Source organism: Lygodium microphyllum, chromosome 6 (genome assembly GCF_053477565.2).
Source record: "Lygodium microphyllum isolate KBCC chromosome 6, Lygodium_microphyllum_v1.1.10, whole genome shotgun sequence".
Lineage (NCBI taxonomy): Eukaryota > Viridiplantae > Streptophyta > Polypodiopsida > Schizaeales > Lygodiaceae > Lygodium > Lygodium microphyllum.
In genome coordinates, this window is record NC_141140.1 from 109079094 (window position 1) to 109097522 (window position 18429).

Here is an 18429-nt window from a genome sequence, read left to right on the forward strand (position 1 = left end):
ACAATGTGGCTTACTTTTGGATGCCCAAGTCATTTTTGACAAGCTCTCAGCATATCTCAACCAGATAAAGCCTTAAAGTTGTACAGAGAAATGCAACTAGAAGCTGTGGTTCTGGATGATATTGCAGTGATGGGTGTTCTACAAGTGAGCAGTGAAGAAGGTAGTATAGATGTTTGTATGCAGCTTCACTTGAATGTGGTCTCTGTTTGTGCTGATTTGGACTCCAATCCTCTTGTGATGAACAACCTCATTCGTGCGTATGGAAACTGTAGAAGTATGGTAGATGGTCAGGCAGTCTTTGATGGATTGCCCAGACCATCTATTTTGGCATGGATTGCAAACTTGGGGGACTTTACTGCGGAGGGAGTGCTCAATGTGGAAAACAACTGGGCCGCTTTTCTGGTAAAAAAGGGGGGGTTGTGGTAGGCCGCCTAGGAGAAGAAAAAGCAGGGAGCTCGACGTGGTATGAGGGGGAGCCATATTAAGGAGGAGAGGCTTTTGGGACTGCATACCGTCGACATTATGGGTACTCTTGGAGCGCTTTATGAGAATGATCTAGAGAGCAATGGGTTGAATAAAAGCTTTGATTCAAAGGAAAGCAACACCTTCTGCGGATTGCGTGTTTGACCAGGATTGCAACGCCTTCGACTCTATGCCTCGAGGAAGCAAGGCACCTTCCTCAAAAGATGGCAATTCTCTTCTTTTTCTATGTTATAAGCAAAGAGACAGACGTGGAAAATTGGAAGCATATTTTGTAATCCGTCAATGAGAGCATCTTGCAACAGTATGCTGCGTGTTTTTGGGACCTGCTTTTGTATCGGGTGGAAGGAGGCTCGAATGGGGGAGAAGAACTAAACTTTTCCTGCGATCAGAGTGAAGTATAGGCAATTCAAGAATGCAAACAGGCAATCGAGGGAGGAGGAGGACCATGTGTGGAACATTGGATTACCTTTCGCCTGAAATGGTATCAGTTGAAAAGGGAGATTGAAATTCAAAGCCACCTCAGACATCCAAACAGACTGCGCCTCTATGGATACTTCTATGATCAGAACCGAGTTTATTTGATTCTTGAGTATGCTCATAAGGGTGAGATTTACAAGGAATTGTAACAATTCAAGGTTTTCAGTGAGAGAAGGGCAGCTATGTACATTGCTTCTTTAGCTCGTGCACTGATGTATTGCCATGAAAAGCATGTCATTCACCGGGACATCAAGCCAGAGAACCTATTGATGGGAATGAAAGGAGATTTTGAAATAGTAGACTTCTTGTCAATGGGTATCCAGAACTCTGAATTGGGTCTTTGAATGGGTCAATGTATATCACAGACTAAACTCCTCAGATTGTAGATGCGCCCAACATACACAGCCCAGAGAGAATTGGGGATTTTTTGCTTGTGTTGCTACAGTCCTTGACAGAGTGGATTACTTGACCTAACAGGGTGGATTAATTGATCAATTCTGGGTCTTTGAGACAATTTTGATAATCTCAGGACTCAGAATAAGCTAGCAAGGGGAGAATCTACTTCAGATCCAGCACCTGCTAGCTTTCTAGGTACCAATACAGTAGCATTGCTACCCTGACACTCACCTTGCATATGGGTAAAGCAGGGTTTTCAACAAGGGGCAAGCTCAAGAACTGATATACATGCCATCAAAGATAGTGATCAATCCCTAATTATCAACAGCTTGTGGATTTGGAGCTGTAGTAGCCATCCACTTTTGCAGAAGAGGAGTAGATTAATAGCATTTCCCAGCGTATGCGTCTGCTCCGCTTTCAAAAGTGTTTCAATTGGGTGGGCTTCTGTCCACTCGCAAAAGGAGGGCCTGGTGTGTACTACACTGATGACATACTGTTACAGACCAGGATATTCTCATATGTAGATACTAAACAGCACAAAATTGTAAACTGTTTGGAGGAGCTGCATCATTTCTGATAAGATTCAGAGACTCTTGCTTTGACAAGTATCTATGTTGAAGGATGGATTCTATGATCAACTGAAAGCTTGCTTTTGGTCCTATCGTCGGTATATAGACGAGGTCTCGTTGGGAGCTTGGCAGATCTATTGCTACTCACAAATCCTCTCATCTTGCTTATTTGTATGATTGATCTTCTATCCTGAAATTAGTCAAGGTCCTCTGTGGTCGCGACTTTGGTTTCGAAAACCCTTCGACAGCGGTCGCTTTTCTCGTCCACAAATTTTATCCTCCGCATCATGCGCTAAAGAAATCGCATCCTCCAAAGTCTTTGGCTTGAACATATTCACTTCCACATAGAAGTGACCAAGTAAACCGGACATGTACTTGCGCTTGTGGGTCACCTCGGGAACATCTTCAAGCATTCGATGTTAAAGTAAGGTACTCCAGAAACACTCAATGTATTGCAGGATGGATTCACGATCTCTTTGTTGTAGGAGATCCCACTGTTTGATAGCTTTCTCATGGAATTGAGGTGAAAGGAAAATTTGAAAAAAATTCTTTTGAAAAGCTTTCCAAGTAGAGGGACAATCAATACTCTTGTGGACAACAATCCACCATAATGATACTGTTTGGTAGACGGTTATTGACACATTTAAGGTTTTCTTTTTCAACATATTGTTCTTCATGAAAATAGTCATCAAACTGACTAATGAAAGCAAGAGCAATTTTGCCATCACGTTGCCCATTAAAAGTGTGGAATTTAAAATTTATTTTACTTATCTTGGCCTCTTTCTTAAGAGCTTGTGCATCGAGTGTCGCATCAATAGTACATCAAATGACATATTTAGGTTGTTACACTCCGTCTTGACCGATAGTGGATTGTTGAAGTGTTGGAAGAGAGGGAGAGAGATAGAGTGGAGTGAAAGATGAGACTCAACTCATTATTGTTCTTCTTTCATTATTCTTCCATCAAACTAACTGAAAGATACTTACACACATATGTATAACTAACCAATAATAACTGTGGTTAAGTCATTGACTACACCGACTTATTGAATGTCACACATGTGTACAACTGTATCTAGCTAATGTCGGTCACACACATAAAGATAAACCAACTGAAGAGTAGCGGGAGCTTGATATTCTAACACTGCCCCTCAAGCTCAAACCATCTGATAAACTCCAAGTAGTTGTCTGAAGTATATGAACTTTTATTTACCAAGAGGCTTGGTAAATATATCTATTACTTGGTCTTCAGTCTTCACAAGAATCAAGTCAATCTACTCTGTAAGAATCATTTCTTTGACAAAATGGTAGTGAACCTCAATATGTTTTGACCTAGCATGGTAGACAGGATTGCTAGCCAACATAACACTATTGAGGTTATCACAATGCAATCTCACTCTGCTTTCTAGTTGTATTTCCAAGTCTTTTACCAGTTTCATCAACCAAATTTCTTCGCAAGTCACTAAGGCAGCTCCTCTATACTCAGCTTCTGTACTAGACAATGCAACATTAGGCTGTCTCTTACTCTATGACTGATCATACTGTCACCCAATCCAAATGCATAACTATTGGTTGACCTCTTGTCATAGTTACAACCAGCCCAATCATCATTAGTAAACTCTGCTAAGTCAAGAGATTTTTCATATGCATAAAATATCCCATAATCTGTAGTACCCTTTACATATCTCATGATCCTCCTGACTGCATCTAAGTGTGGCTTGCGAGGCTTCTACGTAAACTAACTAATTAGCCCCATTGCATAACATAAATCAGGACACGGGTAATAGTCAAGTATATCAAGCTACCCACCATCTATCATGTCATTCCCAACATCAATCTACAACTTGATATTCTGATCAAGAGGTGTCTCCATAGGCTTGCATTCAGCCATACCATACTTCTGTAACATGTCATGAGCATATTGTTTCTGTAGAAGCCATATACCTTGAGGCGTAGAGATTACCTCAATCCTAAGAAAATACTTTAGTTCATCAAGGTCTTTGACTTTAAATTCAGTTTGTAAACATGATTTAATTTTAGCAATGTCCTCTTCATCATCTCTAGTGATGATAATATCATCTACATAAACCAGTAGAAATACATATCCATGATCTGTCTTCTTCGTGAACAGACTGTGATCTACATCACCCCATCTGTAAATAACTGTTGATCCAAGCATTCCATGCTTTAGGTGAAAGCCTTTTTCAGCTTACATACATATGTAGAAAGTCTGGGTGAATATAGCCTTAAGGCTGCTCCATATATACTTCCTCAACCAAATCACCATTTAGGAAAGAATTCTTGACGTCCATTTGCCATAATTTCTAGCCTTTGCATGCTTCCAAAGTAATGACAATTCTAACTGTTGCCATTTTAGCCACCGAACTGAAAGTCTCCTCATAGTCAAGGCCATATTGCTCTACATACCCTTTTGCAACTAGCCTGGCCTTATAGTGTTCTAAGGAACCATCTAACTTACACTTAACCTTGTACACCCATTTGTAGCCAATGGGGACTTTGCCTTCAGGAAACTCAACCAATTCCCATGTCTCATTTTCAACTAGGGCTGCATACTCCTCATCCATGGCAGCACACCAATTATCATTTGTAACTACATCATCAAACTTTGTAGGTTCTTTGTGAAGGGGAGCTACAAGCTCTACCTCGAGACCTACGAACCACTTATTGATCAAGCGTTCCAAGCCAAGCGGCCATGGCTACCTCTCACATAGCCAACGTGCCATGCCTACCTTACGAGTGTAGTGAGCTTACCTTGATGCTCGATCGAGTACCCTCCTCTCTCTTGCACACTGATAGCTCCACGATCCTTGTGGCAAGCTCAAGCAACCTCAATCCCTCTCCCATGAGCTCCATCCTCCATAGCCACGTGCAAGACAAGGGAAGAGAAGAGAAGAGAAGAAGATGGAGAGAGGAGATAGAGAGCTTCTTCTCCACGATCTCTCACTCTCACACACTCACTCCCTCACCCTCTCACACTCCCTCACTCCCTTTCTCAAGCACAAGCAAGAAGGCAAGAAACAAGAGAAGAAGAAGAAGAAGCTTTAGCCACACACAAGAATGAGCTTCTCATTCACTTTTGAACTTTATATACATGCCCTCCCTTCTTTGGACAGTCATCCCCTTTTTTACATGGCCAGCCATTGGCCTAAGCCCATTTCTCATTTCCCACCATTCTAATTTATCCTTTTCCCAACTAATGCATACAATTTGCACAGGAGCGAGCCTAGCTCTCTTTTACAAGGATTCGGGAGCGCTTCCACATTTAATGGTGTGCTTTTTACTATTTTTCTTTCTCGGGGCGACAGTGAGACTTTCTGGGGGTCGTGCCCGAACATTTAAAATTTTCAGGGTCTGGTTACCGGTTAAGGCGCCTTTTCCTTGTTTTACCCTGCGCATTTTTTGCTATTTTCTTTTTTCCATTTTTCCGCTCCTCTGCTCCATTTTTCCGCTCCTCTGTGCTGCGGTAAACATGGTAAACATTACCCCCCTCCTAGCCAAGTGCCAGTCCCATGGCACTGCGGTGGGAAAGTAATGGGATAGTTGGGTTGGCTGCTAAGCGGAACTGGTGGGTAGATGACACTGATTCAAAGGTGAGGGTGTGAATGAGAGGTAATGGAGTTTAATGACGATGACCAGGAGAGATTCTGGCATGCTTTAGGCTTCATGAAGATGCTCGGCATTTCTCATACAGTTGTGGCTTCCATTCTGAGATGGCTGCTAGGGGTTCTAGTTGGACGGTGAAAAATATGTAGCCGGTCATCCCTTGAGCATCAGAAACTCTTGATCAATAAGCAATCCCTTGGGAGGATGGTGTTGGAGGGATTTATCTTGGAGAAGCCCCCCCAAACTCTTCCTTGACAAATATATGCTTTGTCTTCACATTGAAGATCTATGTCTTTGATTTGAAGATCTTTGTCTTTTATTTGAAGATCTTTGTCTGTGATTTCAAGATCTTCAGTGCTGCATTGAAGATCTTCAACCTTGCATTGAAAATCTTCAGGCTTGTGGAATCAATAAGCAATCCGTAGATCTTGAGGCATTAGGCATGCATCTTTGAAAGATGAGGTTCCAAAATCTATGCCAATGGCAGATCTATTACTGAGTACTTCTTTTGCTTGATTTGGTTCAGTCATGGTAGCCATCAGTAGGTAGATGGTTGGCGACATGCAGCATGTTGGTCGGTCCAATCCAATGTAGAAAAGCTCCTGAAATAGTAGCAATGGTGTCATGTCCGATACATGGAAAAAGTTTTGGTCATTAAAGGATGCCGTGGATGATCTTCTTTAGCTGAGTAGCCAGTTCTTGAAACACGAACATAACCTACAAGAAAAGTTGTGCACTCCCTAAGGGGTGTGTTTGCCTCACCGTGTAGTGCCTGGTGCCTGTGGCAGTGGAACTGGGAGATGGGTCTTACCTTAGGCAACCTTAGGCAAGCCCTTGGTAATGTCCCACACTTGAGGACCCAGTTCGTGTGTCATTCGAGGGGATGGTGGAGGGCGAGGGGATTTGTTAAGGAATCTGTGGCTCAGCATGTAGCCCTTGAGATTGAGGCAGGTCTTGAGAGTGGTGGTGGAAAGGAAAGGGTGGTTGCACTGTGTGAATTTACTATCGCTCATATCCTCAAGAAGTGCAATACAGAAGGATGGCAAAAGAGTAGTGCGCATCATGAGGCGAGTCATGGTGCTGCTATCTATGGCATTGGGGTCGAAGTAAAGGGGTGGAAGGTGGCATTCTTGAGGTGCAAGCTCTTGGTAGATTAGGACCCTAATTAGTCTAAGATAATTACAGGTTGTTATGAAGGCGGGGTCAGGATAGGATGTCAACTCACTAAGGAATCTATCTATGGAACTGTACAAATTAGGGAGGGTAAATACAAGGGCATCTTTATAGGAGGTGCTATTGGTGTTATAGATGATAGGAAAGTCAAACCTGCCGTGGATGGACGGATTAAAATCCATGCCTACCCTTCGAGGATATGGCATGAATGTGGGGTCGTTTCTCTCAGAAGGAAGGGTGTTACAAAATGCCATCCAAGCATCAAGGTTGACATAAAAAATGCGTCTTCTCCAGATGGGTTGGCAATTGTAGCCCTCCATCGCTCTAGGCACCTGAACGACTTTATCATGCCAAACTTCGCGATCCTCAGTTTCCCAAGCAGTTGGGTTGGCCTCTTGCTCCGCTAGCCACTTGTCCTTGAGCCTTGCACCCATAGCGATTACATCGTTTACAACTTCAATGGGCATTACTCTATTTAGTTTAGTGGGAAGCTCGAAGCTCAAGTCGAAGGGGTTGTGGGCACATTCTTGCTGTTCCCAAATGATTAGCTCTGCATGGAATCCAGCGGAGATGTCCTCAGGGCGCGGTGGGAGAGGAGCAGGTTGCCTTGGGACAGGTCTAATGTTCAACTTCTTCCTTGCCTTCTCCACCATTTCTCTTCTGCGCTTAGCCAGGGCTCCTGTCCTCTCAGCAGATGTGTCAGTGGGTTGCACTTCATCTTGTCGTGGAGGAGAGGGTGGTGGGACGTAGTCCTTCTCTTGAGGTCCTAGATCAAACTCTGGTCCACACCCTTCTGCTTGCACTTCTTCTTGCACCTTCTCTTCTGTGAAACCAAGTCCATCAATTTCTTGCACCGTCAGGCCTACCTGTGTAAGGTATTTTCTTTGCTTCTCCAGGCTCTGTGGCGGGCCTCCTAGTTGCAGTGGTACATGCAAGCCTGCTGTCAGGGCTCTGCATGCAATGGCTAGCTTCTTCTGCACAGCTGATCATTGGCCTCGTTTTCTTCTGTTTTGATGGAGTGAAGCAATGTGTTGAGGAAAGTGTGCTACTAGGCCATCATAGAGACCTGGGCAGCCTCTGCTTGATTTTTAGCCAACACTCTATCTCCTTCTGCTTTGGCCAATCGGCGTGCCAGGTCTCGTACCCTCCTTTTGTTGTGGTCAGCCCATTCCTTTACTCTCTTCTGCATATCTTCCAAGCTCTCCCCCCTGATGGAGGGTCATAGCCATGAGTCGTTGCTCTTGGTCTTCGAGCTCGTGGTGTAGGCAGGACTGCTCTTGGTCTTCATTGGCGATCTGCACACTGAGCTGATCCAGCTGTACCTGCATTCTTTGCACCTGCTCCTCTCTTAGCTTTTCTAGCTCTGCAGCTCCTGTTTGATCTTCTCAAGCTGGTTTTGTGCCTCCTGGTTGACTATAGTGAGCTGGTCGTTCTTGCGTCGCAAGTGAGCAGTGGTCTCCCTCTCTCCGTTGAGGCAATCCATTAGGATTTTTCTTCTTACCGCCTAGGAAGCATCATGTTCCTTTAGGGTTTTTGCTTCTTCTGCATCTCTATTGCTGGCTTCCTCCTTTAGCATAGCAATCTCCTTTTGGTACTCTGCTATTTGTTTAGTTTTCTCCAGCTGGAGAGTGGCTCTTGATTCTTGCTCTATTGCCACCTCTTCCATGGCAGTTCTCTTTCCTTCCTTGGCCTTTTCTAGCTACAAGAGAAGCTCTTTAACGTACTCATTGTACTGGCCTGCTGGAGGTGGGGGATGGGACATGGTGGCGGCGGTGGTAGTAGCTTTTGTTTTCTGTCTTTTAAGCTCTGGGCTTGGCTCCACATCAGCCATGGCTACCCTCTTCACTCCTGACACTAGGGTGGCTACGCTAGCTTCTCTTGCTAACTCCCTTTCCACCAAGAACTGCATCCATGTGACCATATTGCTCTCATCGACCTTTGGCAAAGTTCCTGGGATGGGGATGGTTATTATGGAGCAGTAGGGCCAGTTGGCACAAAACTGGTAGGAACAGGCATGATGGCCTCCTTGCCCTTGCCCTCTGCGACCAGCGGGCAGGATGGGATCTGGCACATTCAAGCTCGTGTCTGGGTTCTCATCCTCCTGGGGCGGGGTTTGCTTTCTTTGTCGTTGATGTTGTTCCACAGATAGGCGAGTTGCAAGTTCTATATCTTCTTGTTCCTTCTTCCTCAAGGCTTCTTCCTCCTCCTCAGCCCTTCTTTTCCTCTCCTCTTCTGCCTTTCTAGACTCCTCTTCCACTCTTTGTGCATCCTCTTTTTCTTTCCTTTTCCTCTCTATTTCCTGGGCTCTTGACACTCTGCGCTTTTTGCAGTTCTTCTTTCTCTTTCTTCCTCCTTTATTCTTCCCTTTGCTGTTGGAAGCGCTTAGTGCGCTGCTCTCTTTGCTGCTGCTGGCATTGTTCTTCTTGCTTTTCTTCTTCATTACTACTCTCGTCAATTTCTGTTTCCTCGTCAGAGCCAGAGGATTCTTCGTTGTGTGGTGAGGGTGGCAGTCTCTCCTGCTCCTCCGCTGTTGCTCCTGCCTCCTTTACTACTTCTTCAATTAGGGCGGTTAGTACACCTCCATATCCAATGAATGATGCTTTGGAGGCAGCCTTCTTCCTGCTGTCTTTTGCTACTGGGGATTCACCTCCAGCAAGTTGGCTTTCCAGATCAAGCACTACGACAGCCTTCTCAATTGTGTGTCTTACATAATCATTCCAGTCGATCTCTTCTGGTGCATTGGCCGTGAGGCTTTCAAGAATAGGCACATTTATTCTTCCCATATAGGCAGTGTATCGATGGCTGGAGAAGAGGGTGTGCATGACTTTAGCACGCATGTGGATTTTGTCATAAGGGATGTCCTGGATATCGACTCTGTCGTTGGACCGCACCTGGCCCCTGTCCATTTTTAGCATGGGAAAGACATCCCTTTTTGGTCTCTTTACGGCCCTTGATTCCAGGCCCAGTGCCTTTTCTACTAGTTCATTGCTTAAGGGTACCCTGACTTGCCTGGCAGCATCCCCCCTTTCCACAGTCACCATGGCACTCTTGGAGGCAGAGTCGAAAGTTCATAAGAACTCAACACACCTTGCAGGATCCACATTTTGCTCTGCCTTCTCCACATACTTGGTCATATTGCACTTTTCTATGACCTGCTTAGCTGCTTCCTCTGTTTCCACGACCCTGGATAGGTTGTGGACAGTTCGGAAATTCAGCCGTCTGTAAGCTTGAATTTGCAGACTTAGAATATATTTTTTCTTTTCTTCTTCCGTGAAGGGAAGCTTATGAGCGCAATCTTGATGAGCCATCTTGGGTTCCTTCCCAACAAAAATACTTTTCATTAATCACAAGTGGAAAAGGAAAACATGGCTAAATGAAGCTAAGCATGAAAAATACGCTAAACAAGAATGCAAAGAACTTGAAAAATTTTGCTAACTTTTTTTTTTGATCACTGAGTTCAACCTTTCAACTATTATTTATGCCTTCTTAGCCTTATTCCTCCCCCTCGGAAAGATGAAAATCCTTCCTAGGATTGAACGAAGTGGTGAGGATATCAAAGGCGATTGTGATGGGGTGTTCCGGCCAACATCCACTCATAAAATGCAGGGTTTTACTCAAGTTGAGCGTGACAATCAAGTTCACAGGGTTGTACAGAAACTTGGGAGATATAGGTCAAGACATCGTGAAAAATATCTCCGGTATTAAGGTGACTTGCAACGTGCAATTCTTCTTCCGTAAGGAATTGGTCAATGTAAGGATGGGCTAGGACCTGGTCATCTAAGTGTTGGTTCCGAGTAATGGCCAAAACTCACATAAGTAGGATTGTACTCAATGGTCTTGATTTCCCTCCTTTGTTCAGCATTTGTCATGATACAACAGCCTTTCTTTTCCCATTGGGTCCGCAAAGTGAAACACTGCTGTAAGAACGAGGAAGTTGAGCTTGCAAGTTATGTGAGCTCATGTAATCCTTGTTCGGGAGCAGAACAAGGAGGCTTATGGTATGAGATGATTAGTCACCTGAGAACATCTTACTCCTTTGAGATTTCTTCATTTGCTATTAGTTCAGCAGCAATCTTGGGGAATTTGACGGGTCATAAACCGGGTCATAAACCAGTCATAAACTTGTATTCCTCCCAAGTGCATGGTAATGCATGAACATCGGAAGCAAGTGGTTCATCAAGAAGACCTAGGTCCAACCACTCATAACTCCTAGTAAATGTGGTGAAAGTGTGGTCTAACACCTTAATGCAGGTCACAAGGTCATCTCCTGAAGTTTCAGCAAGGTCTTTAGCCAAGGAAAGGAAAGTTCGTACCGCATAGGAAGGCCTAAGACCTGCTGGTGGTGATGGTGCAATTGAGCTGGACAACAGTGACTCCATTGCAGGTGTCACGGGTGTGGCTTTACACTCTGAAGCACTTTGAAGTGTTGTAGGAAGCTCTCGTGGCATGGAAATTGTGCTGGGTTCTGAGTGCACAGTCACGAAAGTATTCAATTCTTTTGAGTGAGGTAAGCTTGAGGCTTTTAGCGATTGCTTTGGTCGATAAATTAGCTGGGACTTATTAGTCACAGTCGGCAGTGGTTTGCTAACTACGGACCGGGTGCTATGTTTGCAAGCCTCTCTCACTAGAGTGAGGTTGCTTGGAGATGAGCCTTTAGACTTGCCATTCTTAGGCACCCAAATCCAGGGGTTGCCTTCATAGTAGTTTTGCGCTCGCAAGAGATCTTTGGGGATCCATTGCGGTGTGGTTGTGTGCCTATGTTGATAGCGTCCAAATTGCCTCTTAGGCCGTGATGATTGATTGTTTTGGCGTTTAGAAGCACATTTGGGTGGTCTACCCAGAGGTGGTCTTTGCCGCTTTGGCACCCATATAAGCTTAGACTCCTTGGCCTTGTGAGCACTCTTAGTGGGTTTAGGTCTAGGGTCTAGAGCTTGGCGTGAGACCTTAGTGTCCTTCTGTGTAGACTTGAGCGTAAGTGCGGTCGTAGTGATTTCTACCGGTGGCTTCACAATGTTGAAAGGGTCAGAACAACCCTTGCTGAAAGTCGTCACTATGCGCACATTGCCTATAGCAAGATGGATGCGATGTAGATTATAATCCACATTACAATTCGTCTACTTCTTAAAAGTACGACCTAATAGTGACATATTACCGGCCCCTTTTGTGTTAGGCAACACGTGAAAGAAAGCTGGTATATGACTCGATAGAAATGACCACTTTGCACTTCCCTAAGAGCGTGTAAGCATTGCCCCCAAATGGGGTGAGTTTGGCGCTGGTGGGCTGCAGTTTAGGTTGACCAATGTGTGTCCAATGGTCATGCCTCAAGATATTGTAATTGGCACCTTTGTCAATCAAAGCATCAAAAGAATAGGTCTTTTCCGTAGTGACAGTGATTCGTAAGTAGGCGGGTTGCCACTGCTTCTTCATCTTGATCTGTTATTTCCGTAATAGTAGCCATGCAAACGTTGACAGGGGCTTCCAACATAGGTGGCTCATGCAACGGATGGGAAGGAGGATAGTATTTTTTTATGCGGCTACCATTGAAAAAGTCGATTCCTTCACCTTCGAGTGTCTCTAATTCAATGTTGCCCGTTCGACTAATTGCACGTACTCGGAAAGGTCCCAATCCACAGAATTTCATTTTGTGTTTGTGACCCTTCACAGAGTATAGCAGAACGAGATCCCCCTGATCAAAGTCGCGTTGTTTGACATGCTTGTCAAACCACATTTTCCTCCATGCTTTCTCACAAATCAGCGCATGGGTGGCTAAGAGCCGAGTTTCCGTGAGATGTTCTAGCTCTACCAAGCGATTTGTCCAAGCGTCTCTTCCCTCCCAGCGCTCCTGCATTGCTATCCTTAAGCTAGGGACAAAAAACTCTAAGGGCAGAATGGCCTCCGTTCCATAAGTCAGCCTAAAGGGCGTCTGGCCTATAGCCATTTTATAAGCCTTACGATAGGCCCACAAGGCCGCCATTGATTTGTTGTCCCAGTCACTTCCAGATGTAGATACCACTTTTGTGAGTACATTGACTAGGATTTTATTGGTGGATTCTGCTCATCCGTTAGCCTGAGGGTAATAGGGAGAGGATTTTCTGTGAATGATTAGAAAAGTAGAGAGCAGATGTGATATCACCTCATTAATGAAGTGTATGCCTTGATCACTGACTAATTCTATTGGACATCCAAACCGTGAAATGACCTGCTCCCATAAGAACTTTGCAGTGGTTGTAGCGTCATTCTTCCTTGTAGCTCTTGCCTCTGCCCACTTCGTTAGGTAATCAGTTGCCATTATGATGTAGCGAGCCTGAGAGTACTGTGCCGTGGGACTGATAGGTCCAATGAAGTCGATGCCCCACTTTTCAAAGGGTTGTCGGGTTATGATAGGGGTCAACTCCATTTTATCTTTGTGCATGGGCACCTTGGTTCTTTGGCATTCGTCACAGTGCTTCACAAATTTAGCAACATCACGGAATAGGGTGGGCCACCATAGTTGGTATTGCAGCACCTTTCGGGCTGTTGTATCCCCGCTTAAGTGTCCTCCAGCGATTCTGCCATGTGCTTCTTTCAATGCATCATGCATCTCATGCTCACACACACATCTGTACAACAAACCATCTTGTCCTAACCTATAGAGTTGGCCGGCTATCAATTGGTATGGTTGGATTTTCAAAATAAGTCTCCTCAGCCTGGCCTTCTCAATTGGTCTCTCAAGTAATCTGTTCTCCAGCACCTGAACTACATCATTGGACCAATATGGAGTTAGATCAGCTTTAAACAATTCTCTCTCACTAGACAGGTTAAAGAGATGAGCATCTGGTAAATCGTCAGGTATGCCTTGTCCAATGGCTTCTCCTGTGGGTACGCGGGACATATGGTCAGCCATGTAATGCTGCTTTCCTTTGCGTACAACCATAGAGAAGTAAAATTCCAATAGGAGAAGTAACCATCTAGCTATGCGTCCTGTAGCGCAAGGCTTGTTCACAAGATAGAGCAAGGATTGATGGTCAACAAAGAAGACAAAGGGAGTGGCCAATAGATAATGTTTAAATTTCTTTACAGCAAATACCATGGCCAACCCCTCCCTTTCTGTGGGGTGGAATAATTCATCTCGGTCTCTGTGAGTTGCCTGCTGGCAAAACTCACCAGATAGTCTAAGTTATGTTCACTAGGCTGGCATAGCACGGCCCCAATAGCTAACTTAGAGGCGTCTATGTGCACATGAAACGTTATGTTCCAGTCTGGGGCTCATAAGATTGGTGCAGTGGTAAGAGCCTTCTTCAACTCTTCATATGCGTGCTGGAATTCTTTAGTCCACTCGAACACGATCAACGGCTTGTACAATGGTCTAGCAATCAGTGCATAATTTAGTACAAAGCGGCGATAGTATCCAGTATGTCCTAAGAAACACTGAACTCCCTTGTAGTTATTGGGTGGTAAAAGATCGACAATGACTCTGACTTTTGAAAAGTCCGTGGCGATGCCATTCTTTCACACCACGTGCCCTAGGATACATCCGTGTTTCATCCAGAACTGACACTTCAAGGGGTTCAATGAGAAGTTGTATAAGTGACACCATTCAAAGATAGCTCTCAATTTCTCTAAGTGTTCGACCCAACTAGAGTGTATGCATAAGTCGTCTACAAATACTCTAGTTCGTGCCTAAGCATATCTTTGAAGATAGTGCACATTAAGCGTTGGAAAGTCGCAGGCGCATTCATCAGCCCAAAGGGCATGATAATGTAGAAAATACACCCCATTCCGTGGCAAAGGCAGTCTTGTGCCTATCATCGGGGTGCACTTGCACTTGATTGTAGCCAAAGAAGCCATCCAAAAAATTGTAGGACTCTTTACCTGCTACCCTCTCAAGCATGTGCTTGGTGTATGGCAAAGGGTAGTTATCCCTCTTCATAGTGGCATTAAATTTCTTGTAATTAATGCACACTCGGATTTTTCCGTTCTTCTTCTTCACGATCACAATCGGTGATACCCAATCCGCGTGCTCAATATCATATATGAATCCCGCCTTCATGAGCTCATCAATCTCCTCTTTTACTGCATGGGCATGTTTGGGATTCATGGGGTAAGGTCATTTCTTGGTTGGCACTGCATTAGGGACCATTGGGATATTATGAGTCACAACCCTAGGGTCGACCCCTTTAAGTTCTTCCAATGTCCAGGCAAATACATCAATATACTCTTGCAAGATTGCAACAATTTTGGCCTCCTCATCCTCGGTCAAATCATCTGAAATGAATACAGATCTTGGCTTTTCGCCCTCCCCAGCCAAGTTGACTTCCTTGACTTTGGCGGCTCCTTCGATCGGTTCACTAGTTTGGCCCTACCTCTTTACACCTAGCAGAATATCACTACTCTGTCACCCTTTTTAAATTTTGTAAACCGTTTGGGTAGATCCTGCGGTTTCTTTTGCCTCTCTGCTTCTGAGTCCTTCGTTCGCGTCCTGGCCTCCTCCTTTAATCTCCTGCGCCTTGGGTGGATTGGCAAGTCCCCTTTTGTACGTTTGACCTTAGAGGGTTGGGGTATCTTGGGATCACTCTTAGTGCAGACTTCCGACTCCGAGTTAAACTCGCATCCCTCGCTTGAGGAAGGAGTTTCCCCAGGGGGTCATAGTTCAGTAGGTGCATCCGTCTTGAGCACTGGGATTATCCATGGTCGTGCTACTCTGACTTTCTCGTAATCCACGGCTCCTATGTGTTCTAGCCAGGATTTATCGCACTCCATCCGCATGACTCCTTTTTCACTCCAATTCGTCTTTTCCTTCCTGGGTCTCGAGTCTGCCTTGATTTGTTCTATTGTTCTCCCTTCTGTGTCATACTCTACTGTATCTATCTCTTCCTCACTTTAATCTCCTGTAGAGCGGCAGTCCTCATATTCCTCATCGTCATAGTCTTGCTCTTCAGATCGTTCATCATCGCCTAAGCTTTCCTCTTCAGTCTCCTTGTCGTCAGTAATAACTAAAGCCCAATTGTATAACAAATTCAGATTGTGGACTTTGGTCCATTTTCATTATAGCTTAGTCAACAGATCATGTAGAGGCTTTAGGTTGGCAGCCAAGTTTCCCTTCAGTGTGTCTGTTAGATACTCTACGATTTCCTAAAGCTCTAGCTTATTGCTGGGGATATGGAACGAGACATGTTTCCTTGGGTTGAGTGAGCTTCTTGCCATCATGCAGAGTGTCACAGTTGGCTCCTCTATTGGCATGGTTGCGGCTTTAGTAGCCTGCCGATATAGTTCTTCCTCATCTGAGAATGGTAGGTCAATGGTTGCCAAGACGTCCATCCAATCCCGCTCATCCTCAGGGTAGGGAATATATTTAGTGAGTGATCCATAGGGTTTGGTCGTTTGAGTATCGCCTTTCAGCATGGCTAAGATGGCATTTAGGTCAACGGGGGTCGTTTTCCAAGTGTCCATCTCTACCCTTACTGCTTCAGTTCTGCTCCCTAGGAAGATCAAACCATTCCCCCAATCTTCAATGACTCGAGCGTTTCTCATCCAAGGTCGGCCTAGCAGTATGTCGTAGTCCACTCCCTTCATGACAATGAAGTTCACGGAAAACTGCACACCTGCAATCTTTACTGGCTAGTTCTTTAAGACTCCAAATGGCCTTACCTTCATTCCATTTGCTAACGTGACATTGAACCTAGCAGTCTCTACAGGAGGGTTTCCCTATGTCTCTAAAACTGCATGGCTCAGTACGCTAACACCGGCGCCTGTGTCTACAATTCCTTTCCACGTCATATCTCCTAAGGCTAGAACACGTAGGACTGCATGCCTTTCAGTGCCTTCCCAGAAATCATTGATGTGCAATGACTTAGGAGTTGAGTGTAGAGTTAGACTTGGGATTTGCGTAACTGCATCATGATCTTGTTGATCAGCACCCGTAAGTCCTGTGTGTCCCTTCACCAAATCTTTTAACTCCTGCCATGATGAAGGATTCTGCCTAAGCAGGTCTTCTACGCTTAGAGTTACTGGGGTGGACAGCAAGGTTGCAAGGAGACTGCTGGGCTCTTGTCTTCCCCTAAGGCTAGCACTCCTAGGCCATGCATTCTGTCTGCCCTGGTAAGTCCCCCTTTGGCCTTGCTGCTGAGTTGCCCCCTGTGGCAAGGATACACTTTTAGTTCGTGGTTTTGTGGGTGAGATTGGTGTGCTCATGCTGGAAAAATCATCCATTGGATCTTCTAGTATGGGTTCAGCGTCCTTGAGGTGCTCGTGGGTATCCTTGACCCACTCCTTGACTTTGACTATAGCTTCGAGTTGCCGTTTGGGATGGGGATATTCCCCTACCTTGGCACTCCCTAGCTCAGTTGTCTTCGGGGTTGAGGTCTCTGCCTCTACATCTGTGAATTTCTTTCCTATCACTAACGTCGTCGCTTCCTCGGTTTTAAGGGTTATCTTCGCGTCTGTTCTCTTTTTTCTTCTCCTTCTGCTTTTCTTTCCTATTGAGGCTGCATCAAGGTTACTTGGTTCAGGCAAGGAGATACATGCCTGCCCTGTTTGAGCTCGGGTCATAACCTGTAGTGGGATAAGTGTGTCCTCACTATCAAAGGTTTCCACTCCAAATAGCCCTAGAGGTACTGACGGTACGTTGGCAGAGCTAGCTGATGGTTTCCACCTAGGACAATCAGGAAACAGGTGAGTGATCCCACATTCAGTGCATCAGAGATCCGCTTTGTCCTTGTTAGCCTGTTTCTTCTCTGGGCAACGTGATGAAGTGTGGCTTGGATGGCCACAAGTCGAGCATGTGATCAGATCTTGGCTTGACCCTCCAAAGCCTCTGCCTCTTCCTCTACCTAATTCCATCACTGGCACTGGCCGATAGTCCATCAGGACTAGGTTGCCCTCCTCGTCATAGGATATGTACGGGTTGACATATGTCTCCTCTTCGCTAGACTCTTCCACATAGTGAATTGGAGCATCGCTCGGTGGGTGGGTTACAAAAGGCCCTGGTGGTCTTGGTATACCTATTGGGTTCATCTCCAGCCTAGGTACGGCAGGTCTTGAGTCATTTGGTGCAGGGAGTGCCTCCCCTCCCAAAGAAATTGGGTGGTCTATTACCTAAGTACGGAGGATTGTACTTCTGTGCATATGGGAATCTCCTCGACATCCTGCAATGCAATGCATCATGCCCGAATCTACCACAATTTGAGCATGGCCTAGATCTAGGATCTTGGCATTCAGCTGGGAGGTGATTGCCGCCACAGTATATACACTATACATGCGATCGCGTAGGCTTCCTTATTAGTTCCTACAGTTGTGCAATCTCCATTCTCATCTCCGCCATCTCCTCGCCTTGGTCCATACTCTTTCCCTTTACCTGCACACTAGCAGTTGCTTTTTCTCCCGAAATAGTTGATCTCTCTGGATCCCTCTGATTTGCACTTTCTCGGCTGGTAGTCCTCATGCTTCGTTCCCTAAGTTGATCATCTATACGTATTGCCTCTTCAAAAACTCTAGCTAGCACGTCTCGTTGCAAGGTAGAGTTACTGGCCAAAGCCTTGTAGAGCTCCTCACTCCAAATTCCGTTCATGAATACTGTAGACACTGCCCACTCAGTAGGTCGTTCATTGGCAAGGATCCTTTTGAAGAGGCTACGCACATGAGTGACGTAGTCCCTAACGTGGATTGCATCCACGTGAGAAGTCCCACTCTTCTTCAGTAACTGTTTCTCCATCATGAGATGCTTTGGTTAGGG